The following is a 7,169-nucleotide window of genomic DNA, read 5'->3' as shown; positions in this document are numbered from 1 at the left end:
GGTTAAAAAAACGAAACAATACATACACATCACACATACATACACTTATTCATACCTATATACATATGTATGTGTATATACACACAGATAGGTAGATGATAGATAATAGACATATAGACAGAGAGATAAATAGACAAAGAGAGAGATAGCCAGAGAGAGAGAGATAAGTTGTTAGGTTAGATTAAGTTGCTGTCCTTCTTTCTCAAAGAGGATCAAAATGATCTATAAATAAATAAGTATTTGAATTACAGTGTGTCCAACTGTGGCTAATCAGATCAATATGAGCTCAGAATGTTCTGCCACAGGTTGGAAAGAAACAGTACCTATGAACATTTGGGGTCACTTCTCTAACTTTGTTCATGTTGCAATATTTCTGAGCAAATTCAATTCTGTTTTGCTTATAGAACATAGCACCTTTTTTTGTTGAGGGAACCCCATGCTGGGTATTCCTGTACCAATGTCTCCCATGCCATATGATCAATTCAAAAGTTTTTAAGAGAGACCATGACAATGTCCTTCTATCATTTTTTCTAACCACCTTGTGAGCATTTGCCCTGTATGAGTTCTCTGTAAGACAGTCTTTTTGGCAAGAGCACATTAGAACAATATGGCCAGTCTAATTGAGTTGTGCTCTTTGCAGTAGAGGTGGAATGCTTGGCAGTTTAGTTCAAAAAGGGATCTTAGTGTCCGGTGTCTTGTCTTGCCAAGTGATTTTCAGAAACTTCCTAAGACAGTTCAAATGGAGCTATTCAGTTTCTTAGCATGGTGTTGATAGACTATCCAGGTTTTACAGGTGTACAAAAATGAGGTCAGCACAATGGCTCTGTAGATCTTCAGTTTGTTATCAGTCCAATACCTCTCCTCTCCCATCTTTTCCATCAGAGTCTCCCAAACAATGAGATAACTTTGGCAATGTCTATGTCAATATCATTATCAATGGGGACATCCTTGGAAAGTATACTGCCAAGGTAAGTTAAATTATTCACAACTTAGTTCATCAATACTTTACCATTTGCTGTAACTCATGATTCCACAAATGTATGGTGTAGATAGACAAACAGACAGACAGACAGACAGATATATTACCATGAAGGGTGTAGCACCCTCCAAATCTATAAAGCAATAGGAATAGAGGCAATAGGATAAGGTGGGGTATAGAAGGAGGTGTAGATTTAACAGGAGTGGGATAAGGTATGTAGATTAATGTGAATGTAATCAAGAGGGAGGAAAGGGTAATGGGAGAAGATAAGAGCGTGATCCATGAGTAGGGTGAGGGAGCTTAAGTAATAGCAAGGCAAATTAAGGAGTAGAACTAAAGTAGAAGAATTAGCAAGGATGGAAAATAAGATATATACATATATAGCAAGAATCAGGAGTAGAATGTATTAGGAAAAAAATGTAGGTCTAGTAAATCACTAATCTCAGACAAAGTCAAACTTAAAAGTTTCAATACAGAGAAAAATCTCCATTATATCTCAGCCACATTAATATTGTTTTAGATGCATATGTATGCATGTGAATATGTACATACACATATATATGGTATATATGTATATATGGTATATATGTATATACCATATTTATGTATTTTATGTATACATAAACATATCTGTGCCTAATTGTAGCCTGTTTGGGAGAAATAGGAAGGATGAAAAGGGAAGAAAAAAGAATGAAAAAAAAAAGTGGCCAGCAGGGAACAAAACTATAACCCTACAAGGAAGCAAAGAAGAAATGGACAGTCATAAATATAATGTATTCTATTATTATATATGCTTTCTTGAAATAGAAATTTATTGTTATACATTTTGAATCCTCTCTACTGGTCTTCTGGGTACATGACAATGTTGTTATTTTTCCTGTCTTTATTTTTCAATTCTATTTTTTCTTATTTTGAATTTAAATTTTTAAATAAACAAATAAAATTGGCTCTAGTGAGCCAGTTTGAGCTTGCTCCAGAATATGCTTATGACTGAGGCTACTCCTATTTTTAAATCTCTTGATCCTATAAATAAATATGCAGTTTTTAAAGAGTACAACTTGTGTGTGTGTTAATATATATGTATGTATGTTTGCATAGTTGTAAATTTGTTAGTCTTAACATGTAATTAGTCTTAACAGTTACAGGTAGGTAGTTGCAGAAAAAAAAAAAAAAACTTCATACGTATGTAAAATATATGTGTGTGTCAAATTATTCAGAGTAAGTTAAAGTTTTAAAATTTTGTTTCAGAAGGAATAGAGAGAAATAACTATTATTTTTTGCTTTTTTAGTTTTCTCATTAATGAGAAATATTGTTAAATTAGTGTGCAACTTATATTTGCTTCTATTTCAATACAAAGAAAGCAAAATCTCAATTTAAAATAATTAAAAATTCCAGTCAAGTAATGATAGATCTGAGTGATAACTTTGATTCAAGTAAATCTTGAAAATATATTGTAATGTTCAAGCAAATCTTGAAAATATATAGTAGTATTGTTAAGTCAGACACAAAATAACATACACAAATATGAAAATGGCATGTGATCTAATTGCTGTAAATGTTCCTTCATGGTTATCCTTAATGTGCTGCACATCTTTCCATTTCCTCTTATAGGAACATCATGGGGAATGAGCTAACAACTGGAAGACCTTTACAATTTTTCCTGATTTTTTAAGGTACAAGTAGAACTCATGGGCTCTTCATTAATTATTTCTAGCTCTCAACACAGGACTTCTTTTATTTATCATAAAATTCTCTGATGACATCTTTTCTTACTTTTTCGTTAGTAGTTCCTTAGGTATTTAGTGTCATAGACTTTTCACATCTACCATGTACATCTTAATTGCCCCTTGAATTATTCTCACTTTTTATTATTCAAATACCTGTTTTGTGACTCACGGATATAAAACAATACTGGACTAAAAAGTTATTTAGAAACTTCATATTGAAACTCAACAAAAACATAAAATACAACTGAACAAGTAATACATATTTTTAAAAGCCAAAGGGAAGAAACATTCCTTATAAGATTTTATTTCAAAAGAATGTGATCTGCTAATAAATGAGTTCCATAACAAAAATAATGACAACAACTATGATATAAAACTAGAGACTCTCCCTAGCAATAAAATAATGGACATGAAGTTCTTCAAATAATAACAGGAGGTCAGAATGGAGAAAAAAAGAAAGCAAATCAAACAGATAATGCTCTAAAGTTTAGTACCTATCCACAGATATTTTTTGCTATGACACAATAAATTTTTATTTACAGCCTAAGTTTCCACTGAAGGACTTCTTTGATTTTTCCTTTTTGTCTATATCTAATTATGGTTTCTCAAAGGTTATATCAGTATAATGAAAACTGGTAGGTTTTATAACAAAGGAAAAGCTTAGAAAATGGATCAGATGATATATTGCATTGGTCTCATCAGTTTAAATGTGTCTAAATGTGGAAATGCAGAAAAGCTGGGAGGGAGATCCAAGATAGCAGAGTGAAGGCAGGGACTTGCTGAGCTCTCCCTCAAACTCTCCAAATACCTTTCAATAATGATTCTAAAGAAATTTTAAAGATCAGACACTATAAAAAGATGGAATAGAATATTTTTCCAGTGGAAAATAGCTTGGTTGGTTATGAAGAGAGATCTGTTGCCTTAGGATGGATCTGGAGCACAATCAAGGCCACCCCAAGACAGCTCTAGTGCCAGGAATAGGATATGGGGTCTCTGAATCCAGGCAATGGCAGCAATCTCCAAACCTCTCAACTAATAGACAGCAAAGACAACTCAGAATTTCTAATCCTAAGCTTTTGGAATTGTCTTAGATTCCTGTATCCAAGTCTATCATAACTGATGTTCATACAGTCTTACTGTTACTGTGCACAATAATGTTCTGTTCTGCTCACTTCATTCAACATCAGTTCATGTTACTGTTCCCAGACTTTTCTAAAATCAGACTTCCTCTCAATTCTTATACATTATTATTCATATATCATAACTTATTCGACTATTCAACTCAATTTCCAGTTCCTTGCCAATGAAAAAAGCTTCTCTAAACATGTTTGCACATGTGAGTCCTTTCCCCTTTCACATGATCTCCTTGGGAATACAAACCCAGTGTTGATACACATGAAGTTTTCCAAATTGCTTCAGAATGACTGGATAAATTCATAGCTCCAGTAGCAATGCATTGGTATTCCAATTTGTCCACATCCCCTCTAACATTTATTATTATCTTAGGGACCTCAGAGTTGTTTTAATTTGCATTTTTCTAATCAATGTGTTTTAAGGCATTTTTTCATATTAAATTAGCTAGCTTTAATTTTTTTCATTAAAATTGACTATTCATATCCTTTCACCATTTAAAGTTTGGGGTTTGGCCTATAAATTTGAGACAATTATTGACATATTTTAGAAATGAGGCCTTTATCAAAAACAGTGGCTGTAAAGATGTTTTCCAGCTTTGTGCTTCCCTTCTAAACTTGGCTATATTGGTTTTGTTTATGTGAAAACTTTTTAATTTAATGTAGTCAAAATTGTTTATTTTCCAATCCACAGTATTCCCTAGTAGTTATATGGTCATAAGTGCCTCTCTTCTCCAAACATCTGACAGTTAAACTACCTTCTGCCCTCCTAACTTGCCTTTAATATCATCCTTTCCGACTAAAATAGGACTCCATTTTGATCTTCTCTTGGGATCACATGTGAGATGTTGGTCTATGTCTAGTTTCCTCTGTACTATTTTTCAATTTTCCCAGCTGATGACTGTCAGTTTATAATATAATTTTAGGTCTGGTACAGCTAGGCCACTGTCTTTGCTTTTTTTTTTTTTTTTTTTTCATTAATTACCTTGATATTCTTGATATTCTGTTTTTCCAGATGAATTTTGGAATTATTTTTTCTAGCTACATAAAATATTTTTGGCAGTTTGACTGGTATAATACTGAATATGTACATTTATTTCAAAAGAATGTGATCTGCTAATAAATGAGTTCCATAACAAAAATAATGACAACAACTATTATATAAAACTAGAGACTCTGCCTAGCAATAAAATAATGGACATGAAGTTCTTCAAATAATAACAGGAGGTCAGAATGGAGAAATTAGGTAGATATTTCCATTTTTATTATATTAATCTTATCTACAAGCAATTGATATTCAAAACAAATTCTTCAGAGTCCTGTATAATACTGAGTGGTCAAAGGACTTATCCATGATCACATAGACAAAGACAGTAAGAAGCAAAATTTACACAAATACAAATATTATACAGAACAATTATCCAGGTAAGAGATGAAGAGGGCCTAAACAAGTATAGTGGCTATGCCATACAAAATAAATTCAGTCATTATAGGGCTTGATAACTTATTGAATATTAGAGATGGTCAGTTAGAATAAAAAAAATAAAAAGATGACTCTGAGATAACAAAGCTGAGTAACAACAATGATGATAATCAGCTCAAGAGAAATAGAAAAATTCAGAATGAGTACATTTTGAAGAAAAAGAAAAAAATTTTTTGAAACTTCGGAGTTTGAGATTCCTATGGACATCCAGTTTGAAATATCTAATAAATGGTAATATAGGAAGGGAAGTAAGAAGAGATACAAGGGCTATCTATCTCTACCTCTGTTTCTATTTTTATCTCTGACTCTATTTTATCTCCACTTCTATTTCTCTATTTCTATTGAGTCTCTATTCTGTCTCTATTTCTATATCCATCACTTCTTTCTTGAGTACATAATATGCATATATATGCATGCTTATGCATACATACATATATATTCATAATATGAATATATAAACTATTTGACCCATATGAATAGAAATTATAATTAAAGACATGAAATTTAATGAGATCATGAAAACAAAGACAAAAAACAAGAAGGAGAAGGAGAAGAAAAGATATAAAAGAAAAGAAAGAAGAAGAGATAAGAGAAAGCAGGAGGAGAGGAAGGAGAAGAAGGACAAGGAGGAGGAGAAGGAGGAGTAGAAAGAGAAGAAGGAGGAGGAGAAGGAGAAGGAGAAGAAGAAGAATAAAAAGAAGAAGAGGAGGAGGAAGAGGAAGAAGAGAAGGAGGAAGAGGAAGAGGAGGATGACGAGGAGAAAGAAGGAGAAGGAGTTGGAGAAGGAGAAAGAGGAGGAGGATTTAGAGGAGGAGGAGAAAGAAAAGAGGAGGAAAAGGAGGAGGAGCTGCAGGAGGAGGAGCAGGAGAATAAGAGGTGGAGGAAACAGAGGAGCAGCAGAACAACAAGAACAAGAGTAAGATCAAAAGGAGCTTTGGACACTCATATTTAGGCAATATTGCACAGATGTAGAGGTATCATGAAAGACAGAGAAGGACCTGTCAGATAGGAGAAGAGTCAAGAGAAGGTATTGTCAAAAAAACAAAAAAAGTATCCAGGAGGAGAGAGTAAACAAAACTGAAAACTGTAAAAATCTCAAAAAGGATGGAGGCTCAGCAAACAAACAAACAAACAAACAAAAAACACATTGGATTTAATTACTAAGATAATATTAATAACTTTAGAGGAATCAGAGTTTGATAAATAAAGAAACTAGATTGCAAAGGGATTGAAAAGTGAGTGGAAGGAGAGAAAGTTAAAGCAATGTATGTAGTTAGATGTTGTTCTTTCCTTTATGGAAGACAAAAGATATGAGACTATCATTTTGGATTAGGTAGTCAAGCAAGGGCACCTAGGTTTCACAATGGATAGAATTCTGAGCAAGGAATCAGAAAAACTTATCTTCCTGTGTTCAAATCTGGCCTTAGATACTAATTAGTCATGTGACACTATAAGTCTCTTAGTTTCTTCATCTGTAAAATGAACTGGAGAAAGAAACAGTAAAGCATTCCATTGTATTTGCCAAGAAAATCCAAAATGGAGTGACAAAACGTGAGACATGACTGAAAAATCCTAACTGTTTTGTTGTGGCAAAACATACAACTGTTTTGTGAAGCATGATTATAGATGGTAGCAGAGAAGTTAAGAAATTAACATATCAAATAAATGTTATTGAAAAATCTGATAGAAATAATGGGAATCATGGTAAAGATGACTTTTTACTATAGAAAATAATAAAGTATAGGAACAATCATACAAGTAGAGATTTTGGCCTTTGAGAAAGAATAGTCACAGTCTCAGATATAGGAGTATAGAAGAAAAGAATAAGCAACTATATCAAGGACTTCTG

This window comes from Sarcophilus harrisii, chromosome 1, assembly GCF_902635505.1.
Source record: "Sarcophilus harrisii chromosome 1, mSarHar1.11, whole genome shotgun sequence".
NCBI lineage: Eukaryota > Metazoa > Chordata > Mammalia > Dasyuromorphia > Dasyuridae > Sarcophilus > Sarcophilus harrisii.
Note: the sequence above shows the minus strand (reverse complement) of the source record.